The 25,867-nt window shown below is 45.5% G+C and overlaps 1 protein-coding gene across 6 annotated transcripts in view; it reads left to right on the forward strand.

Moving 5' to 3' along the window:
* Nucleotides 1–25,867, forward strand: part of RXRG (retinoid X receptor gamma) — a 213,299-nt gene that overhangs the window by 17,606 nt on the left and 169,826 nt on the right. Inside the window, exon 1 of one of the 6 annotated variants that reach the window (XM_059146744.1) lies at nt 10,975–10,992. The exons of 4 other annotated variants lie outside the window; for them this stretch is intronic. The gene's annotated coding sequence lies outside the window, so the exon portion shown is untranslated. Of the gene's footprint in view, nt 1–10,974; nt 10,993–24,690; nt 24,741–25,867 lie in introns of those variants that run through there. One more of the 6 variants, XM_059146743.1, reaches the window with a different exon arrangement.

The following is a 25,867-nucleotide window of genomic DNA, read 5'->3' on the forward strand; positions in this document are numbered from 1 at the left end:
TGAACTTTAGTTAGATGGAACCATTTTTATGAATTCTGTTGTTTCTTGCTTCTTTTGCTCAATGTTATATTTATAAGACTGACTCATATTGTGGCATGTAGTCATTTTCATGGCTCTGTAGTATTATTCCATTATATATCTAAATCCCACTTTAAAAAAATCAATTCTAATGATTGTGTTCACTTGGATTGTTTCCAGTTTGGGCCTACTATAGAAAAGTGCTTTTATGAACATGGTTATAGCTATATTTTGATGCATATGTGCACCAGTTTTTAAATATATATTTCTAGGACTTGAATTTCTAGGTCATGTAAGCAACCACTTTACTGGGTAGTGTTTGCTGTTTCTAAATATTAGCACCCATTCCTCCCCACACCCTGAAGCATAGGAGATTTCTTATTGCTCAGCAACCTTGCCAACAATCAGTGTTGTCAGGCACTTAATTATTTTTATAAGTTTCCTGCTGTTGGTCAATCTAGTCTCTCTCTCCAAGGAACCCAACCTCATAGAATCTCCTGGCAAGCTTTTGTAAATATGCCTGGAGTATATCTCCTTCTTAGTGGAAATGCTAGGTCAAGGTACAGTAAATACTGATAGCTGTGGCCAAATATTCCTCCCCAAGAGGTCCTCAGTCAATGTTCCCACAGTAGAATATGGGAGCCTATTTCTCCCACATCTTCAACAACATTGGCTGTCATCAAATACTAAGTCAATGTCATAGGTATTTCACTTTTGTTTTGATTTGATTTATCTAGTTATTAGCAAGTTTTAATATGTATTCATTTGGATTTAATGGCTGACACTGTTTTTTCTTTAAACACTGTCAGCTCTTATCTTTTGCTCATTTTCATACTGGATTGTCGTTTTTTTTTTTTTTCTTATTAACTTATACAGGCTTTTCATCACTTAAGGAAATTAGTCCTTTGCTGCCATATGTTGTTGTAAATATCTTTTTTCATTTAATACCAGTCTTTAGACCTTTCCAGGCTACTTTTATTCCATAAAAAATTGTGTATTTAAAATGACCAACTGTTTGCTTTATGGGCTCTAGGTTTTTATATCCTTCTTAGGAAGGCCTTTTCCAACCTGGACTCATGCTTTTTTTTTTTTTTTAAATTCTATGGTTTATTTTATGTTCAACTCCTTGACATGTGTTAAATCTTTGATAATTTGGGGTTAAGCCTTTGAGGCACCAAAAAGGAAGGAATGCAGCAAGAACCCAGCTTTTCCTTGCTAACAGTTTGTCCGTGGATCCATGTTTTTCCTCCTTGTTTAAAATGTCACCTATATCAGAAAATAAAATGCCATATGTATTTGGGTCTATTTTGGGATTCTCTATTTTGTTTCCCTGATGTCTATTTTTTCCTCCCAGTATTAAAGCAGTTTTAAATTTTGCTCACTGCCTGGGTTTTACTGAGCAAAGGCATTTTTTTTTTCCTTCACCAAAAAGTCAAAGCCAAACATAGACACAAAACACACAGGTACCAGGAGTGCATCTTTGCAAGGTTGTGTGGGACAAAGGTTACTGTGTGGCCACTGGCACAGAGGGCAGTGGGCTGTAGGTCCCCGGGGCACAAAAGTATAATGATCTGGTAGATTCTTGATTGGTAAGAAATTCTGGGTACACACAAAACTGCAAGTTAGGCAAATAATACATATTAGGTCCAATATCTTGGGGCAAAGTCTGATTTCGTTTGAAATAGCAGCATATCTAGTGACTAGTTGATTAGTTATCTCTGTTTAAATGGTTAACAGTGCAACCAAGCTGGAGGTATCTGGTTTCCCGTGGTGGTGGGAAGGAGGTGAACCGTGACCTACTTCACAGAAATGGGAACTGATGTAGTGAAATTCTGGCTGTTTTATACCCTCAAGAAATGGCTCTGTTTTCTGGAAAGAACACAATATACGTTATTTTTAAATAAATAGCCTTTAAATAACACAATATACTTTATTTTTACTATTTTGAATGGCCAGCTCTCTCGAATGCATGATAGCCACCCCTCTCTTATTTCTAAGATTTTCGCTACCAGAGTTCAGGCACGATTGTTAAATCAGTCCTCTAGGACAGGCAAGCAGGAGTTCCCAGTACCACCTGATCCCTTCTGTCCTTTCCTGGAGCAACCGCTTTTGGACTCTTTCTGTATTTGATTTTCCTGATGGTTGCCTCCTTACCTCTGTATATGATGCGTGTGCTGCTTCTTGGTATATCAATTTTAGACGTTGCTTCTTGACGATACACCATGACCATCGATTCTCATCACCCTGTACCCACCCCCTCTCCACCCTGTACAGTTACATACTCTTCCTCCACCTTCCATGATCGCCTGGGTGCCCTGTGTTCCTGCCCCCTCTGCTGGGGCTCCTTGCGCCCTTCCTTGTCAGGCCACTCTTCGGGATTCTGGCTCTGCAGGACACCCCTCCCCAGGGCTTGCTGGTCCCTGGACATTCCTGGAAATTCTGCCGTGGCCGGATTGCAAGTCCTGTGTGCCTCCCCCCACCCTGCTGAATGTTCAGGCGCTGGGGCCCGACTGCTCCTGCTTCTCTCTCCTCCTCTTTGCTGGTGCCCTCACTTCACCCGTGAGGTTAGGCTCTGGCCCATCGATATTTTTCTAACCTTTGTCCCCAAGGCTCTGCTTGGGCTTAAGATCCATTTTGCACATGTGCAGGCCCTTCTGGTGTTCAGCGCTTGGGGAGTGATCTCATCTCAGAAGGAATCTGCTTGGCTAACTTAGCTTCGTGCTCAGATGCGGGAGGTGGGACAGGCAGCAGCCCGGGCTTCCCTGGTGACACTGGACTGTCATCGATCGTGTGGGAACACCTGTGGAAGACAGGGAGGTGGGCGGCTGTGAGAACACAGCCACAGATACTTGATGGGCTATACTACTGCAGCCCCTCCGAGCGCTGGACGGGTGTGGGGTCCTAGGTTGGATGTGGGAGGGGCACCAGGTAGGGTTCCCAAGGGGGGCTCCCAGGGCACACCTCCTTTCTAGGGCCAGGAGGCCTGCTCTAAAGGCCATGGTGAGCCATTCCCAGGAGTTATAGAAGGATCAGAAGGTGATGCTGTCATAAGGCCAAGGTGGGCCCACGCAGCCTCCAAGGGACTCATGGTTTAGGAGGCGAGAGAGACTCGTAAATAAGTAATGACAGCATAGGAACTAAATGCTCTGTGAGGATGCTTGGAGAGTGCAGACTCAAAGCACCCGACCAGCTCTCTCCCCTACTTTCTCCTGCCTCAGGTGGTAGAAGCCCAAGGCTTGCAAAACCAGTTTTCTGGAACCTCCTTTCCGGGCCAGCTTCAGTATATGGGAGTGGTTGGTACTCAGCAAAAAGAGGAGTAACATTTATTGCCTCTGGGAGGAACTGGTGGCTGGAATGCAGGCGGGGAAGGAGAGGCCTTCCACCTGTGAACATTTTGAATGTGATACCTCTGGTACCTACCCATATGTGTAAACATTCTTTAAAAAACAGCCAAGAATTACCAAAAACACTTTCAAAGTGTCAGGTGGGGGGGACCTCAAAAGGGGAGGCAGTGTTGCGGAAAGGAGGAGCTGAATGAACAGACTCAGGGTCCAGGCCCCGTGCAAGATGATCAGGGGAGACAAGTTACCCGCAGGCACCTTTTCTGCACCAGTGTAGACGGGGTGTGAAGGGGATCATGAGTGGTTACTGAGGCAGGTGCTCTGTGTTGCTGCACATTCCCACTGCTCTGTGTGCATGCATGTTTGCACAGGCAGGGGTGTGCCCGCATGTACACACATATGTTTGCAGCGCACAAGCGCACACATGTGCATGTATGTCTGCACACACAGGTGTTTGCACATGTAGGTGTGCACAGGTGTATGTGTTGCATGTATATTTGCACGTGTATGTGCATGTTTGCACACATATGTGTATGTATACCTATGTTTGCACATGTAGGGGTATGCATGTGTTTGTGTGTGAACACACATTTGTGCATGTGCAGGAGAGTGTGTGTGGTTAACAACCACTGACAGCTCAGTGCCCATGTGTATTAATGAATCAGGAGTCACAAAATGATGATATTCTAATCCAATCCCTCCTTCCTTACTTGTAGTTTGAATATGTCTATTAAAAGAAACTTCCTTCTACTATTTGGTTCCCTAATGGATCAGTTCCTACAGGAAAGGCAGAACACATGTCTGATTCTTTCCCTTTATTTACCATTTCTCAATAATATGTTCTTCCCTTATCATCTACTGAAGGTGATCAAATAGGGTTTTAATTTATTTATTTATTTTATTTTTTTAAAAAGATTTTATTTATTTATTTGACAGAGATCACAAGTAGGCAGAGAGGCAGGCAGAAAGAGAGAGAGAGGAGGAAGCAGGCTCCCTGCTAAGCAGAGAGCCTGATATGGGGCTCCATCTCAGGACTCTGGGATCATAACCTGAGCCGAAGGCAGAGGCTTTAACCCACTGAGCCACCCAGGCGCCCTGATCAAATAGGGTTTTTAAAAAGTAGTTTAAACCCATGGATCTAAACGTATTTGATGCTTTTCAGTTGATTGCAATTATTGTTCTTATTACTTCCTCACCAATGAATGTCCCCTGAATCCCGTTTATACACCCTAATGGTCATTTTCCATGAGGTGTTACACAGTCACTATTATCTTTCCTGCCTCAGACCTGGAATCAGCCATTTCTTCAAGAAGCCATGGTTTGTTTCTTTGTTTCTTTCTTTCTCTCTCTCTCTCTCTCTTTCCCCCTCCTCCTCCTCCTTCTTTTTCTTCTTCTTTTTTTTTTTTTTTTTTTTTGTAAAGTAGGCTCTATACTCAGTGTAGAGCCCAACGTGGGGCTTGAACTCACAACCCTTGAGATCAGGACCTAAGTTGAGATCAAGGGTTGGTTGATTAATGGACTGAGCCACTCAGGTGCCCCAGCCATGGTTTCTTTTAATGGTAAAAATATTTCAGGACCAGAAATGCTCAATATTCAGGCCTGGGTGGCTCAGTGGGTTAGAGCCTCTGCCTTCATCTTGGGTTGTGATCTCGGGGTCCTGGGATGGAGCCCCGTGTCCGGCACTCTGCTCAGCGGGGAGCCTGTTTCCCCCTCTCTCTGCCTGCCTCTCTGCCTCCTTGTGATCTCATCTGTCAAATAAATAAAATATTAAAAAATTATTTCAGGACCACAATATTGGCACTAGATGTGTTCACTGATACCGAGTTGACCATTTTTTCTTGTTTTTTTTCAGTGGACAGAGCAAGGGAATATTTTATATAAAATAGCTTACAAGTTACTACTGATACTTCTCTTTTTCAAATGCAGTGTCACCAGGATTTTAACTTAGCCTCTTGTATTTGTGTCGCCTTTCTTTGTCACCAAGAGCCCTGTTTCTCAGGAATGGTGGGATAATAGAGTCATGTGACATAATCACTCATTTGCTGTTCATATACTTCATATATAAGTCTCACTCTCAGTCAAGTTTTGGTAACCATTTCAGCCTGATCTCAACAATACTGTAAGGAATTAAGGGAGACGTCTTTATTCATGCCTTGAACACAGTAGAAAATAGATTTTCCTGCCTCCTGAGCCAGTATGTGGGTAGCATCCTGGGATTTGGGGAAGTGGATTGGACCAGTAGAAGTGGCCAGTGGCGAGGCTGTGACAGCCCATGACGGAATGGAGATGGTTGGTCTAGAATTGGGTGATATAGGAAATGGGACAAAACTTCTTCCCAAATATACTGTATGGAAACTCTTTATTATATAGGTGAGGGCTCTTGAACCAGTGACACTTGGATTTCAGTTACAGTCAGCATTTTGCTGTCGGTATTTGCCAAACAGTGACCCGACATGTCACTTAGTCCTGACCACCGTGTGGGTTCACATACTTTATACCCAACTGCCACCTGATTCTCACGAAGCACTCTTACTTATATTCTCTCATTCAAGGGTCACATCCCACTCAGGAACTCTTCTTTCTTCTGGGTGGGGGGACTGGAAGCCCCCCATCAATGCGCAGGGGCCTCGGGAACACCCCCAAAACATGGAGGCATTTGCGTTCTATTCCTGGGGTTTGCTGCTGTCTCTCAAGGAGAAAACAAAACGTGCCCTTCCTCTCCCCCACTTCTCCTCAAAATTTTATTCTTACTTAGCCAACCTTTCCCTGCCTGGAAGGAGAGAAGACACTCTTGTCTGATGCAGGATGAAGAGTGGGGGAATCTCCTTGGGTTTGGCTTTTCGGCATATTTATGGAGTTTTAGTTACATGCCAGTAAGCTGCATTTTCTTTTTCTTTCTTTCTTTCTTTTTTTTAAAAGATTTTATTTATTTATTTGACAGAGCAAGAGAGCACAACCAGGGGGAACAGTAGAAAGAGAGGGAGAAGCAGGCTCCTTGCTGGGCTGGAAGTCACACGTGGGGGCCCAATGCCAGGACCTGAGCGAAGGCAGACGCAGAACCATCTGAGCCACCCCAGCGCCCCTGAGCTGCATTTTCTAAATAAATCTACATTTAGGATCAGCCCTAAAATAAACGGATTTTTGAAGAGGGGCAGACAGCAAAGGCGTGGTGGCTGGCATGCTCGCGGAGTTACTAAGGATGTTTTACAATAGGCTTCATTTTGAGGAAGACAGGGGAAGAAGAAAACTCTCCATGGACAGCCATGGCAGAGTCTGGGGTGCCATTCTAGGACACAGGGAGACCGCACAGTTGCCCTTCTCAGAGGAGGGACAGTACGGAGGGCTTTGGAGGGAAGGCCCCTTCTGTCTGCTCGCGCTGCTCCAACTTCAGGGCCCCCATTTATGTCCTCCGTGGAAGATCGTATCTTCTGGAAAACTCAGAGTGACGCCACTCAGGACATTTGGGAAGGTGACATAAAGCAAGCCGGCAGCCTTTCATCATGCAGGGCTGCTGGCCCCCAGCCCGGCTGGTGACATGCTGAAGCCAGGGGAACCCTGTCACCCGCCGTGCTCAGCTTCCACGCAACACAGGACTTAGAGGTTTGCGGGAGGAGCAGCTTCCGCCTTCCCACGCTGGGGGTTGCCAGCAGAGGCAGCAAGCAGGGCAACTGGGAGAACAGGAACCCAGCGTCGTGACAGGGAAAACGGAAGCCTTCTGAAAGGAAAGAGGGACTAGGGAAAGAAAGAGGACCCCGGAACGTGGAACGTGGGAGAAGACTGGAGTGTTGGCAGAGAGCTTCCAAGGGCGTCAAGGATGAAGTCAGGGCGCTCCCGCGAAACAGAGTCGCTGTCACTCTCTGCCACCTCGTGGCCACTTTATCACTTCCCGTCAAACGCTCCACCGTCTCACTCCCTGGATATTCTTGATGTTGCCTGTCCCCCCGCACCTTTGAAAGTCGCTTGGGTTGTGCCCACGAGCAGTGCCCAATTTCAGTGGTGGATCTCTTCCCTACCCCCCACCCCCACCCCTTGTGTCCTCGGCAGCGCCGAAGGACCTGATCGGGCGTACTGGCAGCTGTGGGGGAGAGGGATGGGGAGCAGACGGGGAACTCCTGCGTCTCTTCGTCTCTTCGCTGCTGTTGCTGATGCTAAGAGGGTCGCAGAGGAACTCCTGTAGGGGAATTCCAGCATCCTGACGACGGCTCATATCCGTCCTTTTACTGTAGTAGAGATGAAAACAGATTCTGATATTTTCCCTATAGTTTAAGCAAAACCTTGCTGGACACCCAAGGACAAGAAAGTGATGAGAGAAAAATCTAAAGGCATCTTTGATTTCTTTCTCAGTCAATATGACTGTATGCAAACTTTGTTTAAACCCAAAGCCTGATTTATGGCCCACTGTACATCTGCTTCGTGAATAGTAGCCTGGAGGAAAACCATCTTGTCCTTGAGATACTGATCAGTGCTCCTACTCCCCTGCATTCCTTTACAATAAAACTCACAATGTCTGCCTTACAATGTCTGCCTTTATGCTAATCTATAGACTTTGGAGCTTTTACAAGATGTCAAGAGTATACATAGTCCTCTAAAAACTCTTAATTCTCCAGACCACCTCCTGTGGAGAGTGTGTTTCCTAGGCAGCTGTCCTAACTTGGGCTTAAATAAAACTCTGTTTCTTAGTTTTAGAGATTCTAAAAGATTTGATGATTTGGTATCAACAAAAGAAAGAAGTAACGAGAAGTAGCCATGCTTCACTGTCCATACACAAAGACTGATTCTGTCAGAGATGCTCACACTGCTGTGGGTTTGAGAATCATGGCTTGGTAACAGTGATACTTCATACGTATATAGCACTTCCAATGCCAGGTCCTACTTTAAGTACTTTGTATTATTGACCTATTTATTTATTTATTAAAGATTTTATTTATTTATTTGACAGAGACACAGCAAGAGAGGGAACACAAGCGGGGGGGGGGGGCGTGGGAAAGGGAGAAGCAGGCTTCTCACTGAGCAGGGAGGCTGATGATGGGCTCGATCCCAGAACCCTGGGATCATGGCCTGAGCCAAAGGCAGACGCTTAATGACTGAGCCACCCATGTACCCTTTATTGACCCATTTAATCTTCACAACAACCCTATGAAGTTGGTCCCATTTTAGCTCCTTTTACAGACAAGGAAACTCAGGCTGAGTAATTTGCTTGGTGTTGCCCAGAGAGTAGGTGCCAGAGGTGTGATCGAAATCCAGGAGCTTGTGCCCATGACCCCCAGCGTGCAGGGTCTCCCTTGCACCTGCGTTCTGTTTGGGACACAGAGTGCAGATCTGCCTGTGAACTTCGGTGTTTCCTCTGGTACCCTATTGGTTCTAGAGTAGTCTGTCCTACACAGCTGTGTCCCCTGATCAGGTACTTTTGAGAGAAGGCCTTCACTTCAACTTTTTCCACTCATCTTTTTGTTCTTCTCTGATACCTCTTTTCCAAACGCTCAGACTATACTGATTTAGGATTAAGTGAGGAGGTCCAAAATATTTGACATTTTAAAAAAGGACAGAAGAGCAGGAGTTAGGGAAGGTAATTCCTATTCTATTCTTTCCTTCCAAAGACTTAGCAGCCCAAGAACCATTTAGAAGGATACAACATAATATCAAAGAAGAGCACACACCAACCTGTCCATGCAGCAGAATGATACTGAGATCTTCAGGCCAACAGAACTGAGGTCTAGAGGTTAAGGCTTGCTCGTACCCTCGAGCGGCTTGAACATCTACTAACAGAATGACTAAAACATCAGTAACATGGGTCAGCTGTATGAAAAGGGGAAAGGTAGAGTGCTGTTTTCAGCACTCTTCGCTCCGCTATCCAGTTTCAGAGCTGTAGGAAGAACAGGTGCTAGACTCCTAATGAAGAGAGCTCTGAGCCTCTAAACATTCACAATCAAACAAGAGAAAGTCTTAGGGAGCAAATGCAGAAGTAACTGGGCGGAGCTGCTCGAGGAAGTGAAAAGTTATAGTAACACTAGTTTCATAAGACAGACTGGGAAGGTAAGACATTGGTATAGCTCCATAATGGAAATGAGAGACCTTTCCTTTCACTAGCAACATTCCTGGAAAAGTAATTCTATATATAGTGAGCTCAGAATTACAACAGCCTCTGTGGAAATCAGAAACAAACTGGGGGAAGAAGAAAGAACTGCATAATGATGTGAGCCATGGGATGTGACTTTGGTGAAATGGATGCAAAGCCTCTGGGAGAACAGGACGTCCAGCCAGACACACTGTCAGAGGAGAAGGGAGTGGGGGAGCACAGTGATTTGCAACGTACAACGGTATCGCACGTGTAGGGCTTTTGAAAATCCATCACTGTATTCCTCTCGGAACAGTTGCTTTCAGAGAAAGGACGTCTGCAAAGCACAATGCCACGTGTCAGGTGCATTTGACCAAAGAAACTGAAGTGAATCTAACATAATTCTGATAAAGGACCGACCATATTCTGAGATTGTTCTGCTGAAGCTTCTGGAGGACAGTATCTTACCCTCTGAGTGTTGATGGATGAGAATTCCTTCCTAAGCATTCAGGCATCTTCGTGTCCTTTGTCTACCCAGCTGGGCCTGGACCCGAGTCCAGACAACCCTAAGCCTGACAAACATGCGTCCTGGATTCTTAGGGGCAGTACTAATGTAAAACAGCCTCAACCTATTCCAGAAGGAAACAGCTTTTCATTTTTATTATTATCACTTTTAAAATTTTCCATGTACCCTGAGGGTGGGCCAGAAAACAGTCCTTTTACGCACAGAACAGAAGCTTCGAGAATTTTCATTTCTTTCTCTTTCTTTCCCACTGACTCAGCTGTGCCTTTCTTCTTCCAGACTTTCCAAATATTTCCCTCCTCTTTCCCCTTTGTTCTCCCCCACAATCTTTGTCCAGCCTTTCTTCCTGAAACCCAGGTTCCTTTTAGGAAGCCTCACGGGTCTGCAGAACACCGACCCCTCCACTGCACTGACTTTTGTGCTGACGATGTTTTCTCCCCCTGAAAAACCAACAAGCACGTTCTCCTTCAACTCAGCAGAGCCTTCCTTCGCCTGCGCGCCCAAACCTTCTCGGAGTCCGCACGATTACAGACTTTCATTTGGCCTGCAGCAACTGTCCCCTCTCAGGGACAACTGTTATTATAATAATAATTAATTATTGGGCTGTTCTGTTGCCCTGGCTCGGGAGCAAGCCCTAGCGGCGGTGACCCCGGCGCCTCCAGCAGCAGCTACTTCAATGCTCAGTGTGCGATCTCAGCCGGGAGCGGGCTCCGGCCCTTCCCACAACCCAGCACCCGTCCAGGGGCTCTCACGTGCCTGGATCCCCCTGAGAACGCTCCCGGCGCCCCACACGAAGCCCTGACCGCGGGCCCCTCCCCTGCCTGGAAGCCCGGGCGTTCCGCCCTCAGACCCGTTCCACCCGGCGGGAGAAGAGCCTTCGCACCTGAGTCCCGCCCCTGCTTTTCCCCAACCCCGCCCCCCGGGAGTCTGACCACTCAGCTTCGGGCTCTACATAGCAGCGCCTGATTGGCGGAGCACGGAGAGCGCTTCAGAGAGCGCTGAGCTCATTGGACGACCTTTCGGCGCGTCTATAAAAGGGACGCGGAGGCGCGCCGGTAAGCTCCCGGGAGGACGTCACGGTGGCTGCTGGGCGGGCGGGTTGCTTCGGGGACGTCGTACGGCATCTTTGCGGGGGCGGACTGCTTACCGGGGACCGCGCTGAGCCCCACGCCTCGGAGCCCGGGCTTCAGCCCCCAAGCCCTTCCCGCCCTTCCGACAAGGGGAGGCGATGGGCTCCATCGCCGCTGTGGGTCCGTGAGGGGAGCGCTGCCGCGTAGCCTTGATCCTTGAGATCCTTCCTCCCGTTAGTCAGCCTTAAAGCGGACATCACTCGCCTCGACGTTGGCCTGAGAAATACCTGTAACTTACGGGTCATTGTAACCGTTTGAGGAAACTGGAAACGTGGGCGCTGCGCCCTCTTCTCCCCTCCCCGCTTTTCCGCGAGCACAGCGCGTTCCCCGCGTGTCCCTCCGTCGCCCGCGAGACGCCTGCCTGTTCCCGGCGCGCGCGGGGCGGTTCCCGTCTCGGGGAGAGCGCCCCCTGGCGACCCCGGCCACGCTGCGCAACCTTCGGACGCGTCCGTGCGCGCAGAAAGTGAAGGGATGTACCTAAGCCACTGTGGGACTGGGCTGGCCACCCCCAGGACCCGCCACCCCAGGGACCCTCCCCAGCGGCTCGTTCCTCGCGGCCTTGGTTTATAGATCGCACACCTGGTTTTTCTTCTCCGAGGGTGGAGGGCACTGATGATGGAGAGGAGGGGCATAGGGGGACCCAGAGGGAAAGGGGAGAGCGTGTGCCGGGCATTCCCGGATATCCTCAATGTAGACAAGCAGCCCTTTCCCAAGAGCGGTGTTTAATTTTATTTTTATGCAATTAAAAAAAAAAGATTTTATTTATTTATTTGACAGAGATCCCAAGTAGGCAGAGAGTCAGGCAAGAGAGAGGAGGAAGCAGGCTCCCTTGCAGAGCAGAGACCCCGATATGGGGCTCGATCCCTGGGATCATGACCCGAGCCGAAAGCAGAGGCTTTAACCCACTGACCCAACCAGGTGCCCCTATGCAATTTTTTAAAACGAAGATTTTATTTTTTTAGAGCAGCTTTCGGTTCGTAGCAAAATTCAGGTGGATAGGTTCCCCATGTGCCCCTGCCTTCACCCATGCCTAGCCTCCCCCATCAGCAACGTTCCTCACCAATGTGGTACATTGGTTAGAGCTGATAAATCTGTATCGACATGACGTGGCGTCAGCATCCAAAGTCCGTGATTTACGTTAGGGTTCACTCCTGTGTTGTGCGCTCTATGGGTTTGGATAAATGATGTATGTATTTAGCAAATAACCCCAAAGCATTTGGATCTAAGTTCGTGAAGTAAGCAGGTTAATAGTGGTTGGCCCTAGTTTGAAATTTAAGAGGGAGAAGGAGAAATAGGATTATTAAGTAGGGCACTGGTTTTCTTAGGTAGTTCTGAAGGCAGTTTCAGGACTAATTCAATACACATTCTGAGCAACGTGGCCGAGCCACTTAGAAGTAGACACACAGCTCCCCACGAGGGGACTTTGAAAGCAATCCTCATTGGTTGTGTAAATTCTGTTCATCAGAATAGACCATCTTTCCTTGCTCTCTGTCTCTCTCTTCCATCTTTGCTTCATTTCCACAAAGGATTCAGGGATGTGGCTTAATAGACTAATGTCAAAGATAGTTTGAAATATGGAAGTACATAAATGTGAAAATATGTAAGTGTGGAATTCATTACTATTATTTTAGACATTGCCAAATTCATTTCTAAGGTTCTTAGTGATCACCAGCTACATCCTGTAATACTCAGATTAAAAGAGGCTGTAGGTATGTTACTGAAAAATTATGTAGACCGAAATTGAAAATGTTGAACAAAATGTTTTCCTGTTGACTTTGGATTGTTATTTAGGAACTACTTTAAAAAAATTTCTATTTGTTACTTTGAAATTAGTAGGGATTCCTAGTTCTTTCTTTAATTTTTCTAGCACCTATGTGTTAATGAAATGTAAACATTGACCCACATGAGACTGCCAGGATTTTAGCTTTATTTGGTCAAAACAGTCAAAATTTGGCAATTTTGTGTGATTCAACCCAATAACTGAATGAGAAAGTTTTACTTAAAAATAGTTTGAAGTTTATATATTTTTTATATTTGATTACCTCCTAATGCATTGATTTTACAAGTTAAGATTTTATATATTGGGCTTACTTACAGGAGGATCCATTTAAAATCTACCAGACTTTTCTGTTTTGCACATGTGTGGTATGATATCCTGAGTAGAAATTCAGGAATTTAAGGGCAACTAGAAACCTTTCAACACATGTCTTTCGCAGCATTAACCACAATCCTCCCTGACAAGTTGGAGGTTACTGACTTTGAAACCTAGCCAGTTGCTGAGAACCCAGTGTATATTCTTTCCATGACCCTTAAAAACTGGCCTGTTTCCTATTAATGATTTTTTGTTTTGTTTGAGGCATGCTATGGTCCAGTTTCCTGGTTAATTTCCAGATCTTCTGCCATTCTTCTTGTACAACTCATTTTCTTTGTGGTGGGTCTCACCAAAAGATACCATGTATGGAAAAGGGGCTTCTGGAAATTATCATGTTTCAGCAACAAAATTGTTTAAACATCTGACTATCATTTACAACCAACATCTCTGGTCTCATCCACGGAAAATATCACACATAGCAGAGAAAATTGAGGCGAGCTGGCAGAAGATCTCTGTTGAGTTTGCATTGCACACTGTTCATATGGGCTCCTAGGAGATCTCAGGCCAAGGTTATTTTTTAAAATTTCAGTTTAACTGGTTGGGTGTGTTCCTTTCTGTGGAGAGTGGAGGATTAGAATCTGGTTTTGAAGGTGAACTTGAGAAATCAATTAGTCCAGCCTCCTCCTCTCTAGAAACTCAGCATCACAATGGACATAGAGCCTGGCTTGAAGGCGAGAGGAGCCTTGTCAAAATTCTTGGGCAAGCAGGGGGCATTCCTGTTGGCTCTTACCCTTGCTCATGTGTTCTAGTCCTAAGTGACTGTTGTTCGCTTGGCCCTGCAGAGGAGGTAACTAATAGTGGTTTGGACCAGTGAGTGGTTTATCACCCTGGGAAGTCATTAACTAAACTGGTCCTATAAATTCTTAGGAATTGCGAATATGTCTTATTTTTAAGAGTTCATTTCTCTAAGGCCATTTTCCCAGCATTGTTTTTGATAAGATAAGAAAAACCTGCCAAGGGGCACCTGGGTGGCTCAGTGGGTTAAAGCCTCTGCCTTCGGCTCAGGTCATGATCCCAGGGTCCTGGGATGGAGCCCCGGCATCGGGCTCTCTGCTCAGCAGGGAGCCTGCTTCCCCTTCTCTCTCTCTCTGCCTGCCTCTCTGCCTACTTGTGATCTCTGTCAAATAAATAAATAAATAAATAAACTTAAAAAAAAGAAGAAAGAAAGAAAGAAAAACCTGCCAAGAAGCATTAGTTGGCCTGGAAGGAACCTCAGAAGCGGAATCGGTTTAACCTTAAGGTATGACTGGTCTTGCTCAGGTTGAGATTTCCCTCCACTTTTAACGGTTTTGAACGCAGTAGGGGATGGGAAAATTCCACAGCCTTAGGAGCAAAGCTCTGAGTGGAGCAGTTAAGAGATCCTACTTCCCTTAATGTAAGCAACATGAAGTTCTCCGTTGAGCCCGATAGGCCATGGGCTTCTAATATCCAAATTACACTGTTATTAATGTAATCTGCAGGATGAAAACTTTGGGATAATTAGTGAACAAGTCAGTCACCCGTAAGACACACAATCAGAAAAAATCAGGCTTCATTAGTTTCTGCACGATGTGGTTAATAATTATAGCTGTCTTAGTTGAACATCAGGTGGCAGTTTGCTGTCTATCAGCTGAGGAAGAAATAGATTTTGGTTTCATGCCCTTATCTTGTACTAATTAATGTATGAAATAGATTTTGGTTTCATGCCCTTATCTTGTACTAATTAATGTATGAAATGTCTTTATTTACAAAAGTGTGTTTGCATGTCTTTAAAGGATTGCTAGCCAATAGAAATGTCAGGCTTTCCAAAGAGGTAATTTAAAAATTTTCTAGTAGCTTTATCAAAAAAATAAAAAGAAACAGGTGAAATTAATTTTAACAACAACTATTTAACCTAATCAAAAATATTACCATGTTACCATGTAATCAATATAAAGATCTTCGGTAAGAAATATTTTTATTTTTGTATGAAGTCTTAGGAATCTGGTGTCTATTTTACCTCTCCAATACATGTCGATTTAGACTGGTCACATTTCAAATGCTCATTCACCACATGTGGCTAGTGACCGTTGAACTGGATAGCAGAGCTTTAAACTGTTATTTTATCTGTAGTGAGGCAGATGATTTTATAGAGGAGAGAGAAATGAGGCAGAAAAGAGGGGTCGGGGGAAGATCCCTTCTGGATATGCAGAGTCCGTGGCACCAGATTTCCCAGACTGTGCATTCCTTTGTTGGACATTTAACCTTTAAACCAAAACATTGACTTCACTTAACACCCCAGCAGGTGACTGTGATTAAAACAGAAAACACTCTTGTGGACTCAGTGTCTGCCCTGAACAATTTGAGCAGTGAGAACAGGTGGTTTTGGTCTGATGTAATCAGAAGGGACTTTGGGAATGGAACAGACAGAACGGAGTTCAAACCAGCCCTGCCCTGTTGGACCTGTGAGCTTTCGCAAATCTGTAGCTTTCTTGGCCTTTACCTGCCCTAATAATGGGCACAAAAATGCTAGTCTTGCTGAGTTTTAGTAGGGATTAAATTAAATTCCTTATGTGAATGTGCTTCGTTCAGTCAGTGTGCGGTGTGTGGAAGTCTGCTGGGGTTACTGGCCTTTTTCTCCGTCTATTTTTCTCATCAGGGTCCTTTGTCCAACATTTCTCCCCCTTTAGTCTCTTTTTTAAAGTCTGAACTGACTTCCTGCTCAGCATTCCCAGAACCTCACTTTCTGCTGCAGCTCTGACTCATAAGCCTGCTGTAATTGTGATTATGTTATAAATATCAAAAATTTATTGTTGGAGCACTAGCAGTAATGGTCCTAACAATGCAGCTGCTGCCCATTCCAAAGCCACATGAGATGACCAATTGGATCCCTCCAATTGGTACCAGGAGTACTTTTACTTTTGGCCAGAGGGTGGCAGCATTGTCTAAGTCACGGATCTTTGAGCGTCTAGTTCTTGAGGGTTTTCCTTTTCTGCGATTCTTTCTCTCAACCTGGAAGAGAACTTTCCATCAAAAAGTCTAGAACTCTGGAGTACAATGTTAGCTCCAGAGTGCTAGAGGAAGCCCAGCATACAGAGGGGCTGTCCATTCAGCCGGGGGAGACTGCTCAGGCCAAGAGTCTAGGTGTCTGTTGGGGGGTAAGTCAGGGGGTAGTTCAGGGGGCAGGAACCCAGGAAGGTGATGGCAGGATAAAATGCTTTCCAGCAGGCTATTCCTGAAGGTCAAGGCAAGGGCAATGAAAGGGTAGAGACGTTGACCCTATGAGGCTGCAGAAAAACCACGAGAGCCTCTGTAGACAGAGGCTGCAGATGGACATCTAACACTGGTCTTGTAGGTTCACTGTGAAAACTGGGAAATGGCTTTATTTTCATCCCCTTATTAGTAGGACCTGTCGTCTTTGAATTAGGAGGATGTGCTTAAAAATATTCTGTGTTTTTTTTTTTTCCCTTTTAATATCTTGTCACCTGGAATTTACTATATGGCTCCCCCGCCCCAACACCCGAGACAATGGCAGTTTGGTATTATTCTGAATGCTGGTCTTTAGGCACCGCAGTACTCAACTATTGGGGTTAGAGGGAGTCTAAAAATACTTGCAGACTTAAACTTCTTTCAGGTTTTCCTTTACATTTCCTAATTTTTGTCAGGTGACTGATTTGGTATAGACCGAGAAAACAACAACATCTGGAAAATGCAGAAAATCACCAAGAAGGAAATAAAAACCATCCATTATCTTTAAAAAATATGTATCTTGGATAATAGGATAGAAAACAATTGGTTATTGTTACAGAGGCATGGACTAAACCAGAAAAACTTTTGAACTGAAGGCAAGCTATGTGAATTTTATGATTAACTATGTGGACAGAAAGCAGGGGGCATGAAGCATCTAGGATTATCTTGCTTTGTTGGATTACTCAGCTGTTCACTTATATAAGAAATCATTTAAGGACCTTCTATGTGCTATGTGCTGTGCTAGATCCGGAAGGAGGGAGTCAAGCAACGAATAAGATAATGGTTTTTGCCCATAAGCTCCTTACAATTTACTAGAGAAGAGAGAAAAGCAAGTCAAAATCTTGATGTGGCAAGTAGCTCAACAGGAGTGCACACTTTGTTATAGAAGCAGAGAGAAAGGCATTGTACCGTGCTATGGAGCCAGGGAAGGCTTCCCAGGGGAGTGACACAAGCTGAGTGTTAAAAGGCAAGTAGGAATTATCCAAATTGGGCATGGCCATTTGGAAGAAGGACACTCCAAGCAGAGGAAAGAAATGGGTAAATATTAGATTACTTGGTCATTGTGAGTATGACAGGGGGGCAGAATGTGTAAGCCTATGGGGCAGGAGAGGGAGTGGTAGGAAGTAAGCTTGCACAGGGGAGTGGGGGTGAGATAATAATGGGTCTTCTATGCCTTTTTGAATCACTGTCTTACAGGATTTGATAAGAAATAGATGTGGGCGGGAGAGAGATGGGACACGTCCCATTAGGCTTCTAATCTGGATGACTGGATGAATGTAACCAAGGGTTGTGGGAGGTGAGAAAACGGTGGGTTCGCTTTGGGACTTCTGGGGCTCCTTCCCATCGGACAACTGACTATTTGGACCTGGCTATCAGGAGAGAGACTAGATTTTGAGTTACAAATTTGGTTAATAATCATTACCATTTACTGAGGACTCGACTGAATAATAAGTCCCCAGCAAATGGTAATTATCTGTGTCAGATTGTGCATGATCTGTATTCTGTATTTTCTGAATACAGATAATATAGAATCCGGCCTGGTACTACAGAATGTGCTAGATTCTTTTTTAATCCTCACCTTAGATCCTTTTCACAACACTCTCACCACATGTTATGCATGAGGATGATCAGGATACGTGACTCGTCCAACATGACGTATCCAGCAAGGAGCTGGGGTCGGAGCCTGGGCTGATTTCAGAGTCTGTGCTCCCCGACCCCTGCCTTCTTCAGAAGTCTTCTGCATGGAGGGGAAGATAAGCAACGGGCAGACAAACCTTTCCGGGACAGAATGTAGAGTGAGAAAAGGACGGAGGCTGGAGCTCCGTGGAAATGCGTGTGGGACAAGTAGCAGCAGAGGAGCTCTTGGAACCTAGGTCGGAGTCGGCATAGAGGAAGGAGGAAAACAAGGAAAGAGTATTGTCTGGAAACCCAAAAGGATAATTTCAAGGGGAAAGGTGTCAACCATGGCAAATTCACAGGGAGACCAAGTAACGGGACAGCACGAGACCTTTAGGTTTTCTCCTTCATGTCTTCCTGGCACCAGCCCCACATTGCCAGCTGACAACCGAACATACGCATTTGGTACGCACTTTGTCACCCCTAAGTTCTGTTTCTGTTGATAATAGGACTGTCTTCTCAGAAACCCAGAATGCACACTGCAGGATGGCCATTGATGTCCATGTCCCACATGACCACTAATGACCAAATCCTGTCGACCCTAACATTTAGGAACCCCTTCCTCTTCATCTCCTCTCTGAAATCCCAGATCTTTGTTTTTCACCTCCACCATCATATTGCTATCCTGACTGGTCTTCTTGCCTCTGGTTACATTTTCCTCTAATCTACCTTCTGAAGTCTCACTGTGCCTCTCCGGAGCTCAGAAACTGTTAGTGTCTTTTCATTATTTACAATATAAATTCCAAATTCTTATTGAAGGCCATCTATGAAAGAGTTATAGCTCATTTTTCCAACCCTTCCCCAGCCTTTGTTATATGCCTTGCAGCCTATTTTTCCAACCAGACTGAAAAATGTCTTGTTTTCTGTGTTCGCCTCCTCAGATCCATTGGTCAGGCCAATCTTTCCAGCTGGATGCACTTTTCTTCCATTTTTCAGGTTGAAATCTTACCCATCCTTCAAAGGTCATCTGAGATACTCTTTTCCCTGTGAAGCTTTCCATGACCCCGTCCACCCGTAATAATTTCAGCCTTCTCCGAACTCACACGAGCACGGCACTTTATATGTATCCTTCTCAGGGAAGGTGGTGTTGTCTACCTGTTTATTTGTTTGTTAGAGAGAGAGAGAGAACACACAAACAGGGGGGAGGGGCAGAGCAAAAGGGAAAAGCAGGCTCCCCACTGAGCAAGGAATCCAATGCGGGGCTCAGTCCCAGGACCGGGGATCATGACCTGAGTTGACAGCAGACACTCAACCGACTGAGCCACCCAGGTACCCCTGTTTTCTGCTTTATATTATGGTAATTCGGATTTGATCTGTTTTTGTTTTTCTGTATGTGTCTTGACTTAGGTTTCTTTCTTTCTTTCTTTTTTTGAAGTTTTTTTTTTTTTTTTTTTTAAGAGATAGGACACCTAATTTTTTTTTTTTAAGATTTTATTTATTTATTTGCCAGAGAGAAATCACAAGTAGATGGAGAGGCAGGCAGAGTGAGAGAGAGGGAAGCAGGCTCCCCGCTGAGCAGAGAGCCCGATGTGGGACTCGATCCCAGGACCCTGAGATCATGACCTGAGCCGAAGGCAGCGGCTTAACCCACTGAGCCACCCAGGCGCCCAGGAAACCTAATTTTTATTATTAGGCTCAACAGACATAGGTGACTGTGAAATTGTTATGGACATGTCTAAATGCATTCTCTTAATTTCTGCACTCTTCCCTCTGCTGGCCAGAACAATGGTCTGGTGTGGGGCAGCAGTCGTTCCTAGCCTGTAATTGGAGTAGTATTGTAGTCCACCTTTTTTTTTTTTTTTTTTTTTAAGATTTTGATTTTATTTTGAGAGATTTTTATTTTGAGAGAGACAGGATGTTAGGGGGAGGGGGAGAGGGAGAAGGAGAGAGAGATTCTCAAGCAGACTCCCCACTGAGCACAAAGCCCGATGCAGGGCTCCTTCTCATCACCCTGAGATCATGACCTGAGCTGAAATCAAGAGTCAGATGCTTAATTGACTGAGCCACCCAGGCGCCCCTGCAGTCCACATTTTTTGATGCAGGCTGGCTGGGTCCAAGAACCCAGAGTGGGATTCCACAGGACTAGCCAAGAGAGTCCATGGCTTCCCACAGGTTAGAAATCAAACACAAGCTGAGAGGGAGTGAGAGCAGAGTTTATTGAAGACATAGAAAATTTAGACACAGACAGATTGCCCAGGAGACTCAGAAAGGAAAGAAGAGTGAGTCTCCTTTTTAAGGTTTTATTTATTTATTTTTGACAGAGCCAGAGAGAGCTTGAGCGGTGGTCGGGGGGAGGGGCAGAGGCAGAGGGACAAGCCGACTCCCCGCTGAGCAGGAGCCTTCTCCCAGGACCCTGGGATCATGACCTGAGCCAAAGGCAGCCACTTAACCAACTGAGCCACCCAGGCACCCGTTGACTTCGTTTTTGAAGGCAGAGTCTGTTAACTATGTTCTATTCCTCATTTTGCTTGTCACATGGATGTTTTATATGTCGATGTTTGGTTTAATGGAATATTTACTGAATGAATTGCTGGCTGGCTGACATTTCTGTCAAGATTGGTGCAGTCTCTGTATATTTTATTTCCTAATGTCAATGTCCGCAATTAATGGCTTATGTAGATCTAGGATTCTTGAGATATGCTCTGAAGAGCTGAGTTTCCCTATGTGGGAGAAAATCTACTGGACTTCCCTCTGGAGCATCTCAACATCCTGTCAGGTTCTTCTTGAGAGATTTAATGTGATCACTCTTTGAAGGTGGGTAGATATTAAGGGAAAAGGGAAATGCTCTTGTTTGAGGATGGCGTCCTGGGTCTCTTGGAAATGCCTTCATGTTTGGTGATGCTAACATTTCCAGGTTTTCTCTTGACTCAGAGATGGAGCCAGATTAGAGAGGTAGAAGCCATCGCCATGACGCTGGGCCTGGTTTGGTGGTGCCTGACTGTCCTGCTTCTGAAATTCAATCTGGAGTGTGGAGTTTCCATGGCTGAGCCTATTGTCCCATGGACAGCCCTCTTCAGCTTTCTCTGCCTTTGAAGGTATTTTCTTTGCCAGCCACACATGGATGAGCTTTGGGTTCAGCAAAAAGCTGCGGAACTTGAGGGAGCAATGAAAAATGTCTTAGGGTGTTATGCTTATTTGGGCTTCATTGTCAAGTTTAAGTCTTATAATTTGAGCTCTTAGTCTCTTACCACCTTGGGCAGAGCTGAATGCCTGTTTGGGAGTGGAGTCCAGGTTTTGTTATTTCCTTTTTAGCTACAGTTGTTGATGATGGTGTGGATAATCTATAGGAAGACTCTCACATAAGGAAATCCTGGAGTTATGCAGAATTTTTGGGCTCTCCAGACAACCCACCTATTTAAACTTGTATGTTCTAGGGGCGCCTGGGTGGCTCAGTCAGTTGGGTGGCTGCCTTCGGCTCAGGTCATGTGCCCAAAGTCTTGGGATAGAGCCCAGCGTCGGGCTCCTTGCTCGGCAGAGAGCCCATTTCACCTCTCCCTCTGCCTGCTGCTCTGCCTCTTGTGCTATCTCTCTGCCAAATAAATAAATAAAATCTAAAAAAAAAAACCCCAAACCCACAAAACTTGTATGTTCTACAAAAGATGGCATATCTTCATTAGAAAAGAGCAGGGGAAATTAACTTTGTTGCTGATTATCTGTCCGGTGTGGAATCTGGCGAAGAGAACAATTCAATAGTCTTATGAAAAATTTCTTCCCAGGGCACCTGGGTGGCTCAGTCCGTTACGTGTCTGGCTTCTGCTCAGGTCATGATTCCAGGGTCCTGGGATCGAGTCCCGTGGAGACCGCCTCTCCCTCTGCCTCTGCCCCTTTGTCTCTTTGTCTCTCATGAATAAATAAATAAATAAGTCTTAAAAAAAAACCAACCCTCTTCCCAGCTGCCTCTGCTCATCTTTCTCATCCATCGTCTTCCCTGAGTCCAGGGATGAGCTCGCAGATAGGCAGTTGGGAACCAGATCTCCATTAAAAGGCGATGCTCCTCCAATTCAGGGGTTGGGGGTGGGAAAAGATACCCACTGCTGCCTTCCTTTCGTGAGTGGGAGCTACAGGAGCTGGTGGGTTCTTCTACCTGGTGCATAGTTATCTGTGTCCCACATGGGAAGCTCAAAATTCAAGGAGCTCCTAAGTGCCACCATCCATTAGCTTGCATGTCACTTTGTGACTCCCTTTCTCAAGGTCCCCTTTTACCCAGTCTCTGATGTATTCGTACTGACACCTTCCCACGTGGAATCTGAAGGGATTACTTTGGAATCTTTTTCACTGGAGAGCACTGGATCCACATATGCTCACAGTTTTTTTTTTTTTTTCATCTATTTTAGAAGGAATAGATTTGGGTATTTTCGTGTAAGTACTCTAGTGACTTTTTCCTTTGGTCCTAGTTCTTATACTCCTGTTCCTTCAAATCTAGCCCTCTTATAACCTGCGTCTGATGCCTTTGCCTGCTGTTCATTAGAAACTCAGGGATGCGGGACTCTTGATTTCTACAATGCAAAATAAATGGGAGTCTCTTTAAAAGGGGATCTGATCAGACATACCTTTTGTGCTATGGATAGCTAAGATTTGGAAATTTTATGTGGAGCTTGAGTCTGAGAATTAAAAATTCAGACTGAGAATTAATGGTCAAAAGATTCTGTATTCTACTTTATGGAGTTTTCCAGAACAGGTTGGTAGAAGCAGGTGACTCATTACACAGGCAAAGGTAACTAATCTTCAATATTCTAGCCAAGATTGTCAAAAGTGACCAACTTGGCAGATGGTGACTACATTATTGTGGTGAGCACTGAGTAACACAGAATTGTCAAATCAGAACATTATACACCTGAGAGTAATATAACATTCTATGTCAACTGATTTTCTATTAAAAAAGCAAATAACCAGGGCGCCTGGGTGGCTCAGTGGGTTAAACCGCTGCCTTTGGCTCAGGTCATGATCTCAGGGTCCTGGGATCGAGTCCCGCATCGGGCTCTCTGCTCAGCAGGCAGCCTGCTTCCCTCTCTCTCTGACTGCCTCTCCATCTACTTGTGATCTCTCTCTATCAAATAAATAAATAAAATCTTTAAAAAAAAAAAGCAAATAACAAAAAAAAAATCTATTTCAAGCAAAGTGGACAATTTGGAAAAGAGGCCATTTTATAATCTCTTAGTATCTTCTCAAACCTTCTGTAACAATTGAGAATGGCGCATATATAATATCCAAACCAATGTAAAGAATTAAAGCCAGCAAGATCGAGAATCATTTTCATGGAACAGTTCATAGTTTTCTTGTTATGTTTTATGACAAAGCATATTTTCTCATTTAATCATCACCACATCCTTGTGATGAAGGCATTACTGTTACCTTATTTTATAGATAAAGAGACTGAGGCGAGGAAGTTTAGGTAAATTGTCCCGAAGTCACGTACAGTGACCAAGACAATCCAGGTCATCTGACTTCAGATCTCAGCCTCCTTCCATACATTTCAGTCTATATTTGGTGAGCAAAATGAGATAAAGACCAAAACCAAAACAGAACAAAACAACCCCTACACATTCACCTCCAGAAGCTTTCCTTTCCCCCTGCTTCTAGAAGGAAGCGGGCTTCTGGATGGGTTGCTCCTTTTGTTCATGACGTGCGGAATCCTATCATGGGAAGGGAGTGGAACTGAGTCATGAGCTCCCTGGCAAGGGTGGGGAGGTCCTGGAGGGAAAAGAGGGCGTTCGAGAAAGGGAAGCAGGAAGGGGGGTGGCCGCCAGCGCAGGCTGAGCTTTGAGTGAGCGTGTTTGGGCAGATGGGGAGCATGGGGCACGACCTGCGGAGCGCATCTGTGCTCTGTGAGACTAGAAAGGGCGTGGGGAAAGGCACACTTGGTGCCCGAGTCCCTTGGTGCCCTTTAAAGAAATTCCAGCCACGGTTTTCATTGCTTTTCCGATTTCTCCGAATGCCAGTTTGGACTCAGCGTCTCTCTACAGCTTTGCGTGTGTTCTATGAGCTGGAAGCCCAGAGTGTTAATCCGGGTGTTCACTCTCAAGTGCAGGGGAAAAGGGGTCAACAGTGTGGTTGGTCCAAACTCAACAGGGTCAAACAGAACTTTCCTCTCAACTCTTCAGCTCCGATGGTGGAGGTCACAGATCAGCTTGAGGCAAAGACGCTCAGATTTGAATTCTAAAGGTCTTTATTTTGGAAGTTCCTACCTCCCTCTTCTTCCTCCTCCTCCCTCACCTCCTTCCCCTCCTCTTCCTTCTCTTTTCTCCTTCTTTTTTAAAGACATTTCATTCATTTAGAGAGAGAGAGAGAGAGAGAGAGAGAGAGCAAGCCTGTGGGGGGAGGGGGCAAAAGGAGAGGGAGAGAGAGAGAATCTCTAGCAGACTCCATGCTGAGTGCGGAGCCTGGTGTGGGGCTCGATCCCACAATCCCGAGATCATGACCTGAGCCAAAATCAAGAGTCAGATGCTTAACCAACTGAGCCACCCCAGGCACCCCCCTATTTTTTTCTTAAACCCAGGTAATTCTTCTTGGTGCTGATGTGATCTTTCCATGGTTGCATAATGATCACAAATATCGATCTGTTCACAGGAGGAGAAATAGCAAAGCTCTAAAGGGAGAATTTTGGGGGCAACCCCCCCTCACCATTTCATGGCTTGTGGTGAGTAAGCATGGTCCTGTGACTCACTTCCACTGGTGTCACAGTCTGGGTGGCAGTGCCGGGCATGGGTCAGGAACTGGGCATGGAAATGTGCTGCCTTAGCTGAACTGCTGAACTGGTCCCAGGAGAGGGTCTGGTGCGGCTCAGCCCAGTCACGGTGGGGAATGGGAAAATCTGAGGCCAAAGGTACACTCTGGTATATCGCTTGTCTGCGGATTTGGGACCTCATTTTGCTGAGAGTTGGGATTTTATCTGCTGGTTTCAAGGCTGTTAGTTCCTGGGTAGGAAGCGGATTACTCACGAATGTCCAGAATGGGCTGCCCGTGTGCTAAGGGAGAGAGGGACAGCTTGGAGTGTGAATGGGTCTAGGAGCAAATACTTTCCCTTCCTGTCCCTTGAGCTACTTCTTTCTACGACATGAAGCAACTGTGCTTGCAGATTGATGTACGTCGCTCATTCCAAAGTACTGTTCTGTGCTTGGTTAATACTGTAATTACACATACTTGCAATTTGTAGATACGTCAGTCTCCTTCCCTCTGGTTGCCTATTTACTGGCAACTTCTTTTCCCCTGAGATGACTCTTTTGAAAGGAATCGTTCTCATTTGGATGAATAACTTTTGGCATGTGAGTCTTTAAAAAGTCAACCACAGTACTTTATGGTCTCACCTGTATGGTTCATTTTTTATGCGATTGGACTGCTTGGGTTGCAAACAGCAGTTAAAAAGAGATCACAAGTAGGCAGAGAAGCAGGCAGAGAGAGAGACAAGAAGAAGCAGACTCCCCACTGAGCAGAGAGCCCAATGGGGGGTTCAATCCCAGGACCCTGGGATCATGACCTCAGCCGAAGGCAGAGGCTTTAACCCACTGAGACACCCAGGCGCCCCATGACTTGTCTTTTTAACTCTCTGTCAAATTAATAAAAAAAAAAATCTTAAAAAAAAAAGAGAAGTCACACTAAAGTGAAAGTTGCAATCTCATGCCTCCTGCGACTGCAAAGACCACAAATCCGTTAGTGAGGCTTGATTGTAACTCCAGCCACCTCTTATCTCAGCTCTGCCCTCCTCCCGGCTGGCCACAGTGTTGTCTGTGTTGGCAAGATGGCGGCCAGCTGACAGCTGAGGTGGCC

This window comes from Mustela lutreola, chromosome 14, assembly GCF_030435805.1.
Source record: "Mustela lutreola isolate mMusLut2 chromosome 14, mMusLut2.pri, whole genome shotgun sequence".
NCBI classification, from domain to species: Eukaryota; Metazoa; Chordata; class Mammalia; order Carnivora; family Mustelidae; genus Mustela; species Mustela lutreola.